This window comes from Tamandua tetradactyla, chromosome 10 (assembly GCF_023851605.1).
Source record: "Tamandua tetradactyla isolate mTamTet1 chromosome 10, mTamTet1.pri, whole genome shotgun sequence".
Lineage (NCBI taxonomy): Eukaryota > Metazoa > Chordata > Mammalia > Pilosa > Myrmecophagidae > Tamandua > Tamandua tetradactyla.
In genome coordinates, this window is record NC_135336.1 from 38,611,621 (window position 1) to 38,631,376 (window position 19,756).

The following is a 19,756-nucleotide window of genomic DNA, read 5'->3' on the forward strand; positions in this document are numbered from 1 at the left end:
CACCAGCCAATTAAGTCAAACATCACTCATTGTAGCAGACAGCCTCCTAGCTGATTGCAGATGTAATTAGCAACAGATGAGATTCACGTACCATTGGCTGGTGTCCGCAGCAACAGAACTAGGTATGCTCACCTGGCCAAGTTGACAACTGAATCTAACTAACACAGGGTTTTTGCCATGAAAATGGTGAAATGCCTTTTCAGCATCTATTGAAATTATCATGTGGTGTTTCTCCTTTAATCTGTAAAAGTGTCAAATTATATTAATATATTTTTTAAAAAGTTAACCCACTTCGGTCATGAAATATCTTTTTCATACATTAATGGGTTTGGGTATAATATCAGCATGAGGATTTTTGTGTCAATGTTCACGGACAAGATTGGCTTACAACTTTTCTTTACCTTACTGTACTTTCTGACTTTGTATCAAGGTTATCCTAAAAGACTTGGAAGTGTTTCCTCTTCTCAAAACATGAAACAACTTACTGCAATTAACAGTTCCTTGAACATTTGGTAGAATTTGCCAATAAAACTACATAGACCTGTTTTTTTTTTCTTCATGTGGTAAATTTTACAATTTTGGTCACATTTATTTAGTGGTTATAGACCTATTGAGATTTATAAAAAATTTCTTCTTGAATCAATTCTTCTTTATCTCTTTTTTAAAAGAAACTCTACATTGAAAAAAGTTTTCTAGTTTATGATTTTTAATTTCTGTTGGATCTATTGTTATGCCCCTAGGGCATTTTCCTAGAGCATATGCTCCTAGAATATTATTATTCCTTTTATTTTTTATTGTGCTTTCTCTCCCTTTTCTTGATCACTTTTGCCAGATATTAGTTTATGTAGTCTATTTAATTCACCAGCTTTTGTTTTGTTTTTTTTTGTTGTTGTTTGTTTGTTTTCTAGTGCATTCATTTTTGTTCTCATCTTTATTCTACTTTATTTAGGCTTATTCTTCTCTTTTTATAATTCTGAATAATTTTCCTGATCCCCTCTTCTAGTTAATAGTTTTTCTTCAGTGTGTCTAAACAGTTCCTTAATTCTTCCATGGAGTGTTTTATTTCAATCACTGCATTTTTCATTTATCTGTGTTTTCTTTAATCCCTTTAAAGCCTATCTGCCTTTGTATTATAGTGGCTCATTTATTTCTTATTTCTTCAATTCTTTCCTTAATGTCTTTAATAATTTTAACACATTTATGCTCTCTATCAGATTTTTCAATAATCTAGAATTGTTGGGGGTTAATCAAGCTTTTTATTGACTGTGTTCACCTCAATGATGGTTAATGTCTTTCTACATGTGTTTTATAATTTTGGATTGCAAACTCGTCTTCAGAGGGGCTTCATCTATGAGAATTGCTGGTGCTTGATGTTCTTTTGCATTTACCCCCTTCAACAGCCCAAAGAGTATTACCAGAGTAAAAAAAAATCATTTTGCTAGTTTCTTGCCTTGTTTATTTATTTAGTTAGTTAGTTCATTAGTTTTTGACATGGGCACACTCTAGGAATCGAACCCAGGTCTCCGGCAAGCAGGTAAGAACTCTGCCACTGAGCCACTGTTGCCCACCCTCTTGCCTTGTTTATTTTTGCACCAATCAGGTAAGCATAATTTAAACCTCAAATACTCTAATGGTACTGGTCCATGAAAAAAAAATTCCTGGAGGAGAATTTCTTCATCTCGAGCCCAGACCAGCAAAACAGATGCACTTCTCTTTGGTGTTCTCTGGGCCAGTCAGTGGATTTTCCAGACCCCTGCTTTTTATTAAGAGAGATTCTTTGACATTCTCAGCCTTGTGACATTATCTATGTAGATATAAAAACAAACTTCTTCAAGACCAAGACTGACTCCTTTCTTCTGTGAGAAAAATGCATTCATTTGTTTATTACTTAGGTTTTTAGATCACTTTATTTCTTATTTTCTTTCAGCCCTAGTTCTCATTTAAAAGATGTCTGTGGTGGGAGCATTTTCAGAATATTTGGTTAACAGTATTGCTATCCCCAGAAGTACCTCATAGGATATGCTGGTTTGAAACTGTTGTGCACCCCAGAAAAGCCATGGTCTTTAATCTTGATTCAATATTGTGGACTGGGATCTTTTTAATTAAATTATTTCCTTGGAGATGTGTCCCACCCAATTGTGAATGGGCCTGTTAATTAGGTGTTTCCATGAAGATGTGTCTCCACTCACTCAAGATTGGTCGCTTCATGTAGTCCTTTGACAGGGAACCGTTTTTGAAAAAGCTTCAGAGCTGACACAGAGACATTTTGAAATGCAGAAAGAAAGTGCCTTTGGGGAAGCTGTTTGAAACCAAAAGCCAAAGGACCAGCAGATGCCAGCCATGTGTCTTCCCAGCTGACAGAGGTGTTCCAGACCCATCTGCCTTTCTTGAACCAAGTTATCTTTTCCTGGATGCCTTAGTTTGGACATTTTTATGACCTTAGAACTATAAACTTGTAACTTAATAAATTCCCTTTATAAAAGCCAATCCAATTCTGGTATATTGCATTTCTGGCAGTTTAAACAAACTACAATGTAGGATTTTTGTCAGAATCAAATGACAACTATGATATTGAGGTTTGTTTGAAGATTAGTGAGAATTTATTATGATTCCTAAAAATATATGCTTATTAATTGTCTTAATTTGGAAAACAACTCTTATAGCATGGATTAGCTTGCTTTTCTTCTTTCACCCTTTATTTAGGATGCACTTTCTTTTTCCCAGTGGAACGTAAGAGCTCATGGCTGTGAAGAACTGGCTCAGGATGATGTTCTTCTTCGAGATCAAGGCTCTTATTAAATCTGATGGAGTGAAAATGGAGACAGCCATCCTGGACAGGTGCTGTGTGCTACTGAGAAGAGCCTTGAAGAAATCAGAATCTCAGAGGGAGGAACTAAAAGCAAAGCAAGTTTCCCTCATCCAGGAAAATAATGAACTGCTACTTCAGCTGCAGGCTGTGGGTGGCCCCACCATTTGTTCTTTAAATCAAGTTTTTAATTGGAATCCCTTGTTTTATAGGCAGTGTTGATTTGAAAAATAATAGAGGCATGTTGTTTTTTTTTTTTCAAATACCATAGAATTTCTTCAAAAACAAACATTGGAAATGTTTAAAGAGACACCATGTTTTACACTCAAGTCATTTCACTGACAGGGTATCTTTGAAAGAGGGGCAAGCTATCAAATGGGTTTTATTATAAAAAAATACCCTCATCTATCATGGGTGCCAGCAAACCCTGCACCTGCAGTTTTAAGTATGTATATAGTGACCTATCTCTTAGCAAATCAGTAGACAAGATTTTAACAGGTCTCAATGTAAATTTTACTGAATCTTTGGGATTATATAAATATGCTTCTGATTGGTTTTTCTGATTTGGGTCTGCCCCCTTCCCCTTCCTCAGTCCAAATTACTGTTCCTAATGAATTGGATTTCTTAAAAAAATAGTTCTCAAACTTGGTTTTGCATCAAACTCATTTGTGCAACATTAAAAAATTAAAAAAAAAAAAAAAAGATGCCTAGACTCCAGCTCTGATAATTTGGTAAGCATGCCCTTTGTGGAGCCCAAGCAAGAATTTGTGAGTGTGCTTGTGACATCTAGTCAGGATTCAGAATCATTGTATTAAAAACGTCATGTTGCTTCCACGATTAACTACCTTCATGATCTTCATTACAGTTTAGGCTCCAAGCTCTTTGTCCTGGCACTCAAGTTTCCTTCTTCCATCTATGGCAACGTGCCATCACTTGCTCCCTTTCATATTCCCCTCCCCATCTATTCTGAACACTGTTATCCCCAAACATCCCAAAGAGGAGGGATGAGATCTTATCCAACTTTGTTGTACTCTCCATACTACCTAGCACATGCTGAGTTGAAAAATGATGAGTTCAAATACAATTCTATAAATAAAATAGTTTTTTTTCTGTTTTTCAAGCTTACTAAAACATAGAGAAATTTTAGTATAAATACATGGACTTGAGTTATTCTTTTTTTGGGGGGCCATGCTATCTGCCAATGTTCCAACAGGCCATATTTCATATAAGAATTTATACTCAAAAGACATATTTAATGTTGCATTGATTCTAGAATTTTAGTGTGTATCAGCATTCCTGCGGTCCTTGTTAAAAATACAAATTCTTGGGCCCCAAACTTAATTGAAGAAGGGTACTGTGAGAATCATAGTTAGTAACATTATGTTTTATCTGTCTGGCTTTGAGGAAAGGCAGCTTTGAATGAGACTTGGCTTTCCAGTTCCCACATTCTCTCTACTGACAGAGAGTAGCCAATGATACCTGAGGGGTGGGTGATGTGGGAGATAGAAATGACCCAACTTGTGCAAGGAGTAGTTGTCAGGAGCATGAGAAACAGGGGGAAGTAAATTCCAGGGTAAACCCCAGAAGGCTGAAAGAAGCCTGGATTTATGTGGTTCAGATAACTGAGATTAAAAGGTTGACAGAGCCCTGAAATATTTTATCATAATTTATTTTAATGCAATTTTAATAAGATATATTCACATACCATATAATCATCCAAAGTGTACAATCAGTGGTTCGCAGTATCATAATACAGTTATGCATTCATCACTGCAATAAGCTTTTTAACATTTTCATTACTCCTCTCAGTGCAAGGATAGCTCAATGGTAAAATTTTGGGCAGTGCCACAGTGGCTCAGTGGCACACTTCTTGCCTGCCATGCCAAAAACTCAGGTTTGATTGCCCGGAGACTGCCCATGCCAAAAAAAAAAAAATTACATATCAGAATATAAATAGAAATGAAAGAGAACACCCAAACATTCCCCCCTATTATTTATCTATTCTTTGTCCTTTTATTTTTTCACTCATCTGTCCATATACTAGTTAAATGGAGTATCAGTAACAAAGTTTTCACCATCATACTGTCATACTGTAAAAACCATATAGTTATACAATTGTCTTCAAGAATTAAGGCTACTGGATTACAGTTCAACAGTGTCAGGTATTTTCTTCTAGCTATTCTAATCCACTAAACACTGAAAAGGGATACCTATGTAATGCATAAGAATTACCTCCAGAATGACCTCTTGACTCCATTTGAAATCTCTCAGCTGCTGAAATTTATTTTGTTTCATTTCTCTTCCTCCTTTTTGTCAAGAAGTTTTTCTCACTCCCACTATGCCAGGGCCAGGCTCATCCGCAGGAGTCAGGTCCTTCATCACCAGGAAGTCATATCCCATGTAGGGAGTCATAATTCATTTTTAAAGGACAGAGTGAAACCCAGAGTAGATCAATGAAACAAGGATTTCTTAAAATCATTCACTTATTCCAAATACCAGCAGAACTGCATGAATTCCCTCCAGTTAATAGCATGAGTCCAAGAGAGAGGAGCCATAATTGGGGAAAGACTCCTCAGACTGTTAAATGGCCCTAACATCCCTCAGCCGGCCCCCAGATCCTGCTGTCATGTTTAATGAAGGGATCAATGGCAGTCGATTGAACTGTCCTCTTCATTTGTTGGTGGTTTACACATGCTGAATGAAAAGGAGCAAATGTTTAACTGCTCTGCTTGTCAACTTGGGGTGAGGATCAAATGTCCCCATTATTTCCCAAACATTTGAGACTTGGCTGATTTGCATGGTTCTTAAATGCTTGACCTTCTTTTTAAAAAATTTATTCCCTCTCTATGGAATCCTTAGCGAAGTCAGAGATTTACTCTTTTATTTTCTGTTCCCCCATCTGCCTTATTGTTAGAAAGGCAGTCATTCTCTTGCCAAGAGTTAGCTGGAAGCCAATAGCCCATTTTTTTGCCTTTTTCTGCTCTTGATTTAATTAGCTGCAACAACTTAAGTGAGACAAATGGATAGTTAACAAATATCCCAAAGTGGCATATAGTAGAGGATGAGTGGGGTCTCGAGATGGGAAATGAAGATGTTTGTTAAGTTATGGTACAAGTAGACCTGCAGCAATTAAGAACTTGCTCATAAAAAGAGGTTTTATTTAGCATCTAACGGAATCAAATCAAAGAGGTTTAAAGTTATAAAAGATGTTTCTTAGCAAAAACGTACAAACAAAAAGACCAATCAGCCCCTTTTTTTGGTGGTGTGGGGGGGTGCACGGTCCGGGTGTCAGACCCAGGTCTACTGCATGGAAGTGAACATTCTACCACTGACCCACAAACCCCTTCATTTTTAACTTGACCCTGTAACATATGAACAATGGACTACTCAGTGAGAATTAGAGGGAGTATGTTTGAATTAGTTAAAAGAAAGTAGTGTTTATGTTCTATGCGTATAACTTGTGATATTTACTGCTGGCAGATTTATTGAAGCAAATAGTTGGAAATGATGTAATTCTAAATTCAGTCCATGAACAAAATAGATACGGTTCATCTCTATTTATTAGATACTTTTATCAAAAACAAGTGCATTTCAGGGCTCTTATAATTTTATAAATATTCTATTTTCTGAGGGAACACTGCTTTCTTAAAAGGCCATGATTTGAGCAAGTATCAACCTCAAACTATGTGCCCACACAGATGTTTACAGAAGCTGTGATTTAAACAGCACACCATTGATTTTTGGAGGCATGTTAGCTCCTTGAGGCCATCAGGATTCTATTAAGTGCTTTAGAAGAGGTAATCTAATCTATTGAATAGGTCTGAAAGATTGAAAGCACCTCCAAACACACGCAACAACTCCTCTTCTCAACAATAGGATCAGGGAGCTGGGAATATTATTTCAGCTGCTTAGAAAAGGTAGGTGAAAGTGCCGAGCAGAGGGCAGGCAATTATCTCTTCACTATGTGTTAAGTAGCATTCTCGGCTAGCTGATAAATTACTTCCAGCTGTTGGCAACAATTTTCTCCTCATCAGGGCAGGAGCAAGAGACCCTGGCAAATGTTGAAGAGGAGTGTGAGTCACTGATTAAATCCAAGATTCAGCTGGAGGCCAGAGCCAAGGCGCTGCCTTAGAGGGTGGATGAAGAAGAGGAGATAAATTCTGAACTGACTGCCAAGGGGCAGAAATTAAAAGATGAATGTTCTAAGTTGAAGAAAGAAATCAATGACCTGGAAATAATATCGGGGAAGTCAGAGAAGGAGAAGTGTGCTACAGAGCAAAAGGTACTTTTTCTATAATGTTAGGAAGACCTAGATGCCTAAATTCCACTCTTTATTTAACCTTTGGGTACCAGATTTGCTCTGTTTAAACGAACTAACAGCAATCTGAAACTTTGCAGCATGGGTGAATCAGAACCAGCATAAAATAAAGGATCTGATAAACTCAATTCAAATTTCAAATGTGAAGTTATGGAATACCACTTAACCTTCCAAATGAAATGTTTTCCTTTGATCTGATTTTGTTGCCATCTGAAATCTAGTAGAAAGAACAAAATGGTTTAATCGGGGCTCTAAATCTCCCTTTTTTGTGAAAGAGAGCAAGCAAGCATGTGCAGCTTACTAAAGAATGATTTGAGATGTGTCTGAGTCCTGGCTCTGCCACTGATTTGAAATTTGACGTTGAAGATGTCACTTTAATCCCAGCTAAAGACTTCAGTTTTTTGTTTATTTTATTTGAGGGTTTTAACTTTGTGCATTTATATTTGGGTAGAGGATAGTGGAGGAGTCTGTGCCAAAGTTCTGATAAATGATCTCCAAATGACACAAATTTTGCCAGAAGATTAAATAGCAACTCTTTTGCCCTTGATTCCCTTTCCTAAAAAGCACCTGGGCCTGATATAGCACGTTTCCATTATTGCAGACTGTATCAGCTGGAATTCTTCCTTAACTTTCATGGGACACTGAAGCACAACAAGATCGGTAGGTACCTTCTAAATCCTAAAAGAAAAGTGGCAAATTACCTTCAGTGGTGTTATTGTCATAGACTATTATGACACTGAAAATTAAGCACCCATAAGTTATAACTGCTTTAAAAATGTTTGATTATCCAGAACACACCATTCCCTCACCATGCCATAAAACAGATCACTTTTTGTGTGTGGAAGAAAAAGTAAATTTAGAGTTTTCTTTAAGGGTATGTCAAGAATTTGGTTAACTTTGGCTCTTTATGATGCTGGATACCTCATGAGTTTTTGGTAACTAGATCTTAGCATCATACCCACCCTCCCAGTGGTGGCTTTAATGAAGCCAGAATTGTTTTCTTCCTACAGGTTGAAAACCTGACTGAGGAAGTAGAGTCTCTAAATAAGGATATCAGCAAACTTCAGAGAGCAACTAAGGTTATGCAAGGGATCCTCCGCAGACCTTGGATAATCTGCAGGCAGAGGGAGAGGAAACTCTGCAACCTGGGCAAAGAAAAGTTGAACTTGGAACAGTAAACTGATGAGGTAAGTATCACTAGATCTAGCTAGCTGTCTACATATATATGTGTACTTCAGATTTTTACTTAATTTCACAGGTTCAGGAAAATTTAATAGCATTATTTGTTTCCTTCGTTATTTGGAACTAGAAGTATTCTTTTCTTTAGTCTAATCTGAGCCACTATAGTATAAGAGAGGCCTCAGCACATAATCTGCTATATACAGTTTTAAAATATAACTTTCATATAACCTTGGCAGGGAGCGAGTAATGTTGAGATGAACATTAAAGGGTTATCCCACTAAGTGACTGATTTTTTCCCCCATAGCTCTCCCACAACCTGGTATTTCGTTCCCATAGATAAGTTGTGTGGGATACATTTGACTCTGGTGTTGAGGGGTTGGTTTACAGGCCCTGGTTTTTTTCCAGTGATGTGCTGAGATTTATAGTTGAAAGATTCGCAAGTCACCAGCTGTGTTCTACTTACACTATTGACAAATACCTGTAACATTCTAAAGATGGAGACCGTCTTCTGCCTTCAGATGCCTGTGAAATAAAGATGTGCCTATCAGTCTCAATGGGTGGGTTCATCATTATTTTCTCTTCCCAGGTGACATGGTGTATGCATTCATTCCCTTTCTTTTCCCCAAAGCTTCTCCTTTATAAAATTGCTGACAAAGGTGATTAGGTTTTTTGATTGTCTGCTTCTTTCTCCCCTTGACTCTCTCTCTGTTTCCTCTCTTACCTGTTAGTTGTATCACTTCTCTTCCTGTTTCCACTGGAGGGTGTATCTCCCAGCCTCAATATGAGGATTTATGGGTGTGTGCATTTATGTGCACTTGCACACGCACATGCACACAAATAGACACACATGCTCACTCTCTCCTGGAGTTCACCTACTTTCAGGTTTTATATATACCTCCAGAAGTTCTTCCCTCTTTTGACTCTCATATTTTCTGCTGGTTATAGAAATTATCTACCACTGCTGAAAAGTATGCATTACAATGAATAAAAACCCACATTGTAGCTGTTATCTGACCTCCCACTAAACTCGCTCCAGCTATGTATCATTGTCGGCAGCACTACTTTGCATGAACTAGAAAGTTCTGACAGCCTGAGCAGGGCACCAGAATATGGCATGATGGTATAGACCAGCAGAGGGTACCAAGACGATAAAAGAGTTGTAGAAATTGTTCCATATGAAATGTGTTTGAAAGGGCCGATGATGTTGAGTTGGGAGACTCAGGACAGCTACCAAATATTTATGGCTGCTTCTTTGGAGAGAAATTTGTTTGATATTGCTCCAGAGAGCAAAGCTTAGACTTATGGGTAAAATTTACAGAGAATATTTTTGACTTCTTATGAGAAACACTCTCGTGCAAATGGACTTATCCATCCATGAAATGAGCTGCCACATGAAGAAGTGAGCTTCCCAATCACTGTAAAGTGATCAACAAGGGCTCATCGGCTATTATTATTGGTTCCTCCTTAGGATATAACTCATATTTCATAATCTCTAAAGTTCTCTTCATTACTGTGATTCCTAGATTCTATGTTAATGTATTGATGCATGAGATATTTTAAAATGTTGACATAACTGGATGTTATTTACAGAATCTGCTTGTATTTTTCTTTCATTTCCCAGACGGTAAGTGGTTAATGAACACATCTAGTGAAGTATAAGCCTCACCTATTTATTTGGCTAAATAATATCTCCCTTTTTCAGTTTGAGGTACTTTTGAATAGGACCAAGAAGTGAGGGGGGAAAGCACAAACTAGAAGGTGATTTAAAGCTGAACCAGGAAAGTATGGGGATCGTGGAGCACAGCCAATTGCAGCTAGCAGAAAAGCTGAGGGAAGTAAGCCACTTTTCTGTTGACACCAGATTCTGGGAACCCTTATATTTGAATGAACAGCTCTCTCATTTCATTTATCCTTACTGCTCCAGGGCCTGATATCTCAAAACCTAAAGGGGAAGATGACAAGCTTAGAAATGTTTATTTTTTTTCTGGACTTTATTGTATACCTGTAAAAATGAATAAATGCCTAGTCTAGTTGGATATAATTAAGAAGGCATTCAGATAGCAGATGAGTAAAAGAAGTGGCATAAAAGGTAAAAAAAATGACCTTGATTTGATATAACTGATTTGATATAACTGATATAACCTATGATCACTTAAAAAAATACTTGTTTGCCAGATATAGCTTCATTAACATTTACATATAAAAATATTTCATGGACTTTATTTTTAACACACATTTATAGAAATAAGAATTGTGGAATGCATAAAGTTTTAACATGAACAGGTCAGCATCTATAAAGTGATTTCTGGGAAATGGCCATAACTAAATTTTATTTTTGTGAATGCTTGTATTCTAAGAGTAGTACAAGAAGTCTATTATTCAGGGTCCTAATGTGGCTGTATAGATGTTGAAATACTCTCTTCATCTATTGCCTTAAAAATCTGAAGACAGAAGATAATGATATATTATCTGATATATTCAATGTGATGTGTAAAATTCATTCCACGTATCCAAAGGAGGAAGGCTTCTGAAAAGGCCTTCAGATTCCAGACTGCTCTTTCATTTTTCATGTTCATGTAAGTGCCAAAGCACATGCAGTAGGCTATTGTAGCAACTCCAAAGTAATCAATCTGGTGGCTCTATTGTTTCATATTTAACATCTCAATACATTGAAACCCAGCTGTTTCACACTTTGCTGTAAGTATAGTTTCTTTGGGAAAAGTTTTGTATTTATACTCTGATTCTGGCAACTCAATGCTATGCCAGCAGATCAATTATCATCTCTACCATCCTGTTCGAAAATTCTGTTCCAAACATGAAATTGTCTGGTTTATTGTCGCCATGGATGATTTTGCAGTCATGGACTTGTTCAATCATAGAGAGTATTATTATAGCAAAAGAGATGACTAAAGCTGGGGGCATTGCCTTTTCAGGGGCATTTTTGTAGCAGTTAACTCTTCTGCTAATATACTGATATTTTGGAATAAGTAGGAGGAGTAGAATTTGATAAATGTGTGTTGCATACTTGATTTTAGTCCCTCCATCAACAGGGTTCCAATGCACAATTCCCATGGTGACAGATTTCTGGACCTTTAAAACAAATTCCTGTTACTTTTGGTATCATTCATATCTCTATGAATAGTTTCATAGACTTCAAAGGCTGCTTTTCCAAGAAGGTGATCAATATAAACTAGGAAAGAACCCAGTTGAAATTCGGTCTTGGGCTTGATGGCTGCAAATTTATATTTATTGCCATTCAAAAGTATCTGATTATAGCTCACTGGATTAGAAAGTACAGATAAAACTTGAGAATCCACTTATTATGCATGGGTTCTCGACAATGAAGTCTGGAGAACTGGCATTTCCAACTGAACTAGTCTGTAACCATTATGCATAGACCCCTGCACTGGTATCTGGTGAATCCACCAAAACTTCAAGGACAAGGTCTATGCATTCATAAGCCTCAAGGCCCTGCTCTGCTCCACTGAAAAAGTCTACCATGTGTGGTAGTCTAGCTCAGTAAGGGTGCTGAAGACTATCTGTCCATAACGCTTATTCCGGGCTCTTCCCTTGGGTTGGATTGAGCTTTCTAGTGTCTGAGGTCTCCACCATCTTTTCTTTACAAGGATCCAAAGTTACATGGGTGCAGTATTTTGCCATCACACTTATTTTTTTAAATCTTCAGAGCATCTCCTGAATCTGCCGGAAGTGTATAGAATGGTGTAGATGCAAGTGTACAGCAAATATAAAGTTTCTTGGGCTCTTAGGAAGGGTGCTAGGGTTTTGTTGCAGCGGATACCCCATTCAGTTGAATCATCCAAAATATCTCCAACGTGAGCACTTCATTTGGTTTTAAAGGAAATCGGCTTATAGAGCATTCTCCAAAGCTCCAGGCTCTTGTAGATAAAATTTTAGGCTGTAAAATCCCATGCTTCTAAGAATTTCCACCTTCAAACATAGGAGAAGTAGAGCACAAAGAAAAGAGAGTCTATTGACTCCTCAAGCCACAGGAGATTTAACATCTTTTTTGGAAACTGGATTCAAAAGTGTCTTCATTTTGATTTAGAGATGATCATTTTATCTTTGTCAACAAAAATGTCAGGAAGTTTAGGAGCCTGAAACAACACCATGATGACACCAAATGTTTATTTCGTGTGAAAGTGGATGACAGTTGCACTTTAGTTGGCATTGTGTGAACCATTCCTAGTGATGTAAGAAAAGAACTGTACTAGCAAACTTGTACATTTCATGTTTTTTGTTTTGTTCTGTTTTTGTTTTTTGTATTTTTATTCACACATCTAGCACCTTTTCTTGAGTCTTTCACTGGCTGGGCATATGTGGAGTCTTTCACTGACTGGGCTGTCAGTGGAAGGAATACTAAACCTTCTGACCAACAGCTGGGGACACCAAAGCAGTAGTGATAGTATTTGCCATAGGAAGTAACAGGAGGTACATATCTGGCATTTTCATTCCCTGAGATCTGCTGATTTATGGCTGGAAAGCAGGACCCTTTGAGTTCCTGCTGGGAACCTACCCTTAACTCTACACGTATTGGATTAACTTCAGAACTTTCCTGGAAGGTAAGCAAGTTCTCATATAACGTTTCTGAAACTTAATGCAACGTCCTATGACGTTTATCCATTTTCTGTTTTAACAGCTGTTCTTCAAAAGCATTTGCTACTTTCCTTTTCATATAATGTCTATCTTCATTTGCCCATGATTTCCCCATTGGTTATATTGTTGGGCTCTCAGTTCTTCAGAGGAGAAATCTGATTGTCCATGAACAAGCTCCTTTTTTGTAACACATAACATGTTTTCTTAACATCAGCTTTGGATGCCAAAGGTGAGTATGTTCAGTTTCCTGACTTAGAAATCATGAGCATCCTTTGTTCCATATTCAACTCTATCACAAGCTGAAGAAATCACTGCATAAAGTTCTGAACACTGCTTCTTAGAAACACAGGCTGAGTTCCTTTCTGGAAATTTTGATGTCATTTGGTTTAAGATCTGAGTATTATTGCAAAGATTCTGAGGTTCTAGCTTGAGTCGGTAAATGAGTTTCAGTGAAATAGGTCTGAAGTAAACTGTACTCTTATTGCAGTACCTCTCTAGGTTTGGCCTGGTTTTTTGAGTTCCTCTCTGAAAATAGCACTGGCATGCTGTGGCTCTCCTTAGCCTTCTAGATGCCCAGCCCACCTGTGTACAGTGGAGATGAACAGTCTGAACCTCATGGCTGTACATAAACACAAAAAACTGATGAAGGTCGCTGTTGCACTCAGCAAATTTTAAACAGTAATTGATGAATCTTGGATCAAGGTGGTATCTCTTCTTATCTAAAAATTCCTTCATCAAACATTATTCTCTATTCTCTTCTATTTATCATATAGGTCTTTTCCATTCATCAAGTAGGTCACACCTTTGTAACTCTGCAAATGGGTCTCAAACATTTGAAAGTTTTCTGGGTTATCCACAGGCTAACAGCAACCCCACCAAACTCAAGCATGAAGGTGCTAAAGATTCAAATCTACATAGCTTTTCTTGATCAAACAATGTACTGTATAATAGTACATGATATCAATCCAAATTGGTGAGGCTTTCAATTTACATGGACTCAAACTTCAACCTGGGTAGCTATGAGGTTCTGGCTTTCTTGTTTGTGTACACGTGTTATCGTTATACATGATCTTGATGAGGCTTGATTATCCTACTAATAAGATACTGAATTTGCTAGGTGCTTGGAAAAGATGAAGTAAGTAACTATATGAACAGAACAGTGTCAGGCAAAATGATGACTGAGTCCCCTTAGCATTCAGCTTTGAAGATTGTGTTTCAGCACAGCGAAGTGAAGATTGTGCTCTAAGTTCTTGTAGGCCATAGGTCAAAGAGTTCCATGTCTTCAGGAAGTTGGAAATTTTTCTTTACTTTTATTTATTTATTTTTAATTGAAAAACCAAAACAACATAGAAACATGAACATTCTTAACATGCAAACATTCCATACATGGGACACAATCAATGGCTTACAATATCATCACATAGTAGTATATTCATCACCATGATCATTTTTTTGAACATGTGCCTGACTCCAGAAAAAGAAATAAAAAGAGAAAACTCATACAAACCATACCTTACCTCTCCCTCTCATTGACTACTACTATTTCCATCTACCCAATATATTTTACCTTTGTTCCTCCAATTTTTTTCTATACCCCCTTTCACTCCCTTTCATTGGTCGCTAGTATTTCAATCTACTCAATTTGTTTTAACATTTGTTCCCCCTCTTATTTATTTTTAATCCATATTTTTTACTCATCTGTCCATAGTATAGATAAAAGGAGCATCAGACACAAGGTTTTTCACTATCACATAGTCATATAGCTTGTGAAAGTTATATCATTATACATTCATCTTCAGGAAACATGGCTACTGGAGCACAGCTGTACAGTTTCAGGCAGGGAGTTAATATTTTATTGTAAAACACTTTTCCCTAAATGTACCTATGTATATATGGAGACAATCCCTGCTAAAGATGACATTTCAAATTTATCAAGGTTAGAATAGGATACTTAATCAAATGTGTTGGGATTATTAGCTGCTTATTTTCTGAGACAAAAATTAAATCCCTATTCACACACACAAAACCCATTTTCATTAAAGAACTAAATGTAAGAACAAAGCTATAAAACTATTAGAAGAAAATATAGATGATAACTTTTAATATTTTTTCAGATGATAGCTTCCTTAACAAATAACAAAAAGCCAAAGACAGAAAATATTGGCAAATTTTACTACCTTGAAATTGTAAACATTTATGTGAGAAAAGCCATCATAAAGTTGAGACAAGTTTTAAAATGGGATAAAACATTTGAAACAGATATTAAAAGTTTTCATATCTAGAATACTAAAAAAATGTAAATTTTAATAGAAAGATCAACGACCTACTAGAAAATAGGCAAAACACAGGCAGGCAACCCATTTGCTTTATTGGCCACTGCTAATTATTCATAGTTGACAAGATGGTCTCATAGTTAATAAACATGGAAATTCAAAATAAAACAACAAAAGACTAATCTTTTCTCTCAAACTAAGAAAAAGGAAGTATGATAATTTAAGGGTGAATGTGAGGAAATAATCATACACTGCTGTTTGCTGGCAAAGGGCAAGGCTATTATGTATTTTTAAATACTTACCTATATATGACCTAACGATTTACCTGCTCAATATTCACTTTATAGATCACTCACGTGTACATCAGGAGGCATGTAAATGAACCATGTCATTTATAAAAGTAAAATATTTGGTAATGGTATTAATTGATAGGTAAATTGTGGAATACTCTGTCCTAGTTAATTTTTATATGAAGTACATCTAAGTAAGGACGACTATAGAAAATGGGTTAAAAACTAGTTGTAGAATGATAAATACAAAAACTTGAGATAGCATACTCTCCACATAAAGAAAATGAAAGTATTTCTACGTACATAGAAACAAAAACATATGCAAATACTTTTTAAAATGCCTGAGAAGATGCACACCAGTCTGATAATGGCGGTTATCTCTGAAGAGGGAATAGAAATCAGGTAAAATAGCCAAGAAAGCTTCAGATTTAACTGTAATAGGTGAATTTTTATAAAATTAATTCGTGTTATTTCTATAATTTAAAAAATATTGAAACAAAACATTATTTCTTTTAACAGTTCCATTTGATACCTTTCCCAAGTAGGAAAAAATTAGAAATGAATTAATAAATTCAAAGAGGAAGAATGAAAACGGACTGATGGCTCAGCTTCCGAAGATGGTGAAACAGCTTCAGATAATCGTTTATCGGATAGCTGTGTGTTACCTGTATTTAGATCCATGATGTGTTGATTGGTGCTTCAATGACAAATTCTCTGCCAAGGTATCCACAGGCTTAGCCAGCCACAGACAGAAGCAAAAAAGAGTTGCGGTTAACTAGGTAAACTTCTTTTCATACCACTTATTAGATGTGTGACTCTGGGAAAGTTACTCCTTAAGCTCAAATTTCTTTATCTTGATGGTAATAAAAATGAATAACTAATTTGTTGAATGTTTGCATTAGTCAGGCATTGTGCTAAAATCCTGAGCATATAAATTTTCACTTGTTAATCATCCTAACAATCTTTCAGCTGGTATTATTAAATTCAGCAACACATGTGAAGGGTTAAGCACAGCGCCTGACCCATGGTAAACAGTCATTGCTAGCAATGTTTGCATGAGAAGACAGGCTGTGGTCTGAAAACATTATTTTATAATGGATAGCTATTTATATGTTTTTGAACATGTAGCTGTTTTACACTATGTGGCCATGTTATGAGGAAACTTTATTTAGTTATTTACTTATTCATTTATATGTAACTCCTTACATATGCATCCAGATGGATGTTTCTCCTTTGTAGCTAAATATTTATCTCAGTAATGTAATCATTACTCAAAATAATCTTGGAACCTCTTTCTGATTATTATCTTTTGAGACACTTTGAGCCAAATAAGAAAACCAGTCTCGCTGCTTTATAGGCATGCTTTATTTTTGGGCACAATATTAATCCCCAAGTGATTATTCACCAGAATTGGCTTCAAATGACACTTGCCTTTATCCAAAATTAAAAAAAAAAAAAAAGACTTCAATTATCCAAAAGACAAATTTTCCTACCTTGATAACATTAAAAAAACGTTCTAAAGATGATTTCCAAACAAATGTTTCAGAAATATCTTGTTCAATGACAGGATTGTTTGGGAAAAATGCATTGGATACCATGATAACTACTTGTAAGAGGATTAGGCTTATTTGGATGTGGAAATCATAAAATTTTTTAGTACTTTCACTGTCATACCTCGTATACAGAACTGATAGTCTATTTATTTCATTGGCATGATCCAGAAATTAGCTTTCTCCCAGCCACGATATTTTTATTTATAGAAAGGAAAACATATGCTAATACATATTCTATACTCTTCCCCCCACCCCAGCCCATTCCTAATTATTTAAACTGATGTTAATCTATGTCAATGGCTTCATTATACTGTAATACAATGAAGCTATCCAGATTAATAGAGCTATGTGCCCCTACAGGAAAAAGTTCTGGGCTCCGAGGGTTCTTATCACTACTTTTCCTTTTCTAATAATTCTTTTGTCTCTAATGGTATATTACTATTCACTTTAGTAGTTCCCATCCCTCTACCAATTCTATTTGTCACTTCAAATTTGGCAATGGCATAAGTGGGCTAGAAAGGTGGAAGTACTAGCTATGTGAGTGGTATGACTCAGAGAAGAGTCTTACGTCTTGAGTGCTCCTTGGGGGTAGTCCAGATACTGTTGGAGCCTGTTTGAACAAAATGGTGGACACAACAGCTTTGCTAAGAGGTGGGAGCTTTTTATCCCTTATGTCCTCTGGTGTCTCTAACCAGCCAGCACTTGAAGAAAGTTTCACTGCATGTTCTTCACTAGCCCATTACCAATACACAGTAAGCTCTCATATCAAATGGTTAGTAACAGTCCACGGGTAAAGGTGGCCCTACCTTCTGGGAGTTCAGAGGCTCACTTTAGCTTAAGCAGAACAGATGATGAGTTGCTGCAACCTGTGCTCCTTATCAGAAAAAGATAGATCAACAATAAAGCTTGAACTCCATGGACTGTGGCCAGAGACATGTAGAATTTCATCAGAGATTTGAAGTGGTTCTTAAATTGTTTAACATTAATTTACTTCAAATGCTATCTTCATTAGAAAGAAACCAATCATCCTGTGTTACCCTCTTCCTCCTTCTCTCCACTATCCTTACCATCCATCCCTACCCACATTATCTTGGAATATAAACCTAGTGAGAATGTATGATTTTTGTTTTTGTCTTCTACCTTTTCTGTATTCTGCATTTTACATAGATTCTGACTTTGCTTGAAGCACAAAAAACATTCTTTCCCTATGTCTTATAGGCTTTAATTTGCTCCACTTGCAACCCAGGTGAGACCCTAGGAGTCCTTGCTTTCTCCATCTTCTACTGTACCTCTGATTTATCTTCAAGAACTCTTCTGTTTCTGTACATTTTAGTAGAAGGTCATAAAATCATAAAACTGTTGATAGGTCACCATAAATTCATACTATTGAGGTATGACTTTCTTATCTTCCAACTTTCTCTAGGCTATCACTACTGTCCAGAAAATTTTTATTCTTCTAATTCACTTGTTTTATTTTCAACAAAATTCTTCCCTAGATTCTAACCCTGTCTTTCAGAATTCTTTCAATGATAAAAACAAACTGATAAAATCAAGGCTATTCAGTATAACTTCTCTTACTAACTTACTAATAAAACATTAGTAAGTTTCGTTTTTCTTTTCATTCATCCCTTTCTTTCCTTCTTGTCCCAAGTATAAAATATTCTTCTACCTAGCTATTATTCACCAATAGGAAACAAAAACATACTCAAATAAAAAAAAAAAACCTTTCCTCAGACACTAAAGAGTATTTTGAGAGAAGAGCAAAGTCTGTCCATATCTCTTTTATATTTGTCTCTCTTACCATAGAGTAGTGTTTCCATTCTTCTGTTGTGGTATAACAGATCACTCCTAAAGTTTTGTGGCTTAAAACAATAGTTTATTATTTTTTCTCTTGATTCTTGGGGTTCACAGTCTCTGCTCATATGGCTGGAATCAGATCAGACTTGAGAATGAAGTCATTTGGTAGTTTCTCCACTCATATGTCTGGCTTCTGGGTTGGAATAGCTGAATAGTTGTGGACTGTTTGGAAATTTCTATTTCCATCTGATCCCTCCGTATGACTAGCTTAGGTTTTCTCACAGTATGTGGGGGTCACACGGGAGCTGGTAGCTCAGGGCAGTAAAGGCAAGTGTTCCAAAGAACCAAGGCAGAAACTGCCAAGATTCTTGCATTGTAACCGGTTGAGTGAGTCTGTATGACTTCCATTAATTACATGCAAGTCATAGGGCCAGGAATCTACACAAAGAGTGTGAATAGCAGAGAGTGTAGGCCATTGGGGGGCCATCATTGAAGACTAGCTCCCACATGTAACTGTATAGCTAGCTCATTAGCCCCCCATTCTTTTAACCCCTCCAATTTGTCTTTTTTTCCCCTTTGTTTCTCAGTGTTCCTTTAAATGGTTCTCTCTAAGATCTCTAGTTTTTTCCGTTCTGCAAATCAGCATGTCTAAAACTATACTAACCACCACCTTCTGAAGCTGGCATTTCTGTTGGACGTTCTGTCACCAGGCCCCTAAGCCTCAGTTTTTATTTGTTTCTTCTCTGGTTCTTTGTTTTCAATAAATTATTGAAGCAGGTCCATTCTTATTTTTTTTTTTTTTTTTTTTTAACTTTTTCAATTTTTTGCTTTATTTTTTTTTCTTTTTTTTTTATTAATTAAAAAAAAGAATTAACAAAACAATTAGAAATCATTCCAATCTACATGTACAATCAGTAATTCTT

At 36.4% G+C, this 19,756-nt stretch overlaps 1 long non-coding RNA gene and 2 pseudogenes across 1 annotated transcript; 1 reads left to right on the top strand and 2 right to left on the bottom strand.

Moving 5' to 3' along the window:
* The first annotated feature begins 6,840 nt into the window (after nucleotides 1–6,840).
* LOC143647880 (uncharacterized) lies at nucleotides 6,841–8,373 on the top strand. Its single transcript, XR_013158238.1, has 3 exons — nucleotides 6,841–7,088; nucleotides 7,726–7,784; nucleotides 8,135–8,373. It is a non-coding gene; the product is annotated as an uncharacterized LOC143647880 (long non-coding RNA).
* A 2,262-nt stretch (nucleotides 8,374–10,635) lies between these two features.
* On the bottom strand, nucleotides 10,636–11,807 carry LOC143647635 (mitotic checkpoint serine/threonine-protein kinase BUB1 pseudogene; annotated as a pseudogene).
* A 51-nt stretch (nucleotides 11,808–11,858) lies between these two features.
* LOC143647636 (mitotic checkpoint serine/threonine-protein kinase BUB1 pseudogene) lies at nucleotides 11,859–19,207 on the bottom strand (annotated as a pseudogene).
* Between the last annotated feature and the right edge of the window lie 549 nt (nucleotides 19,208–19,756).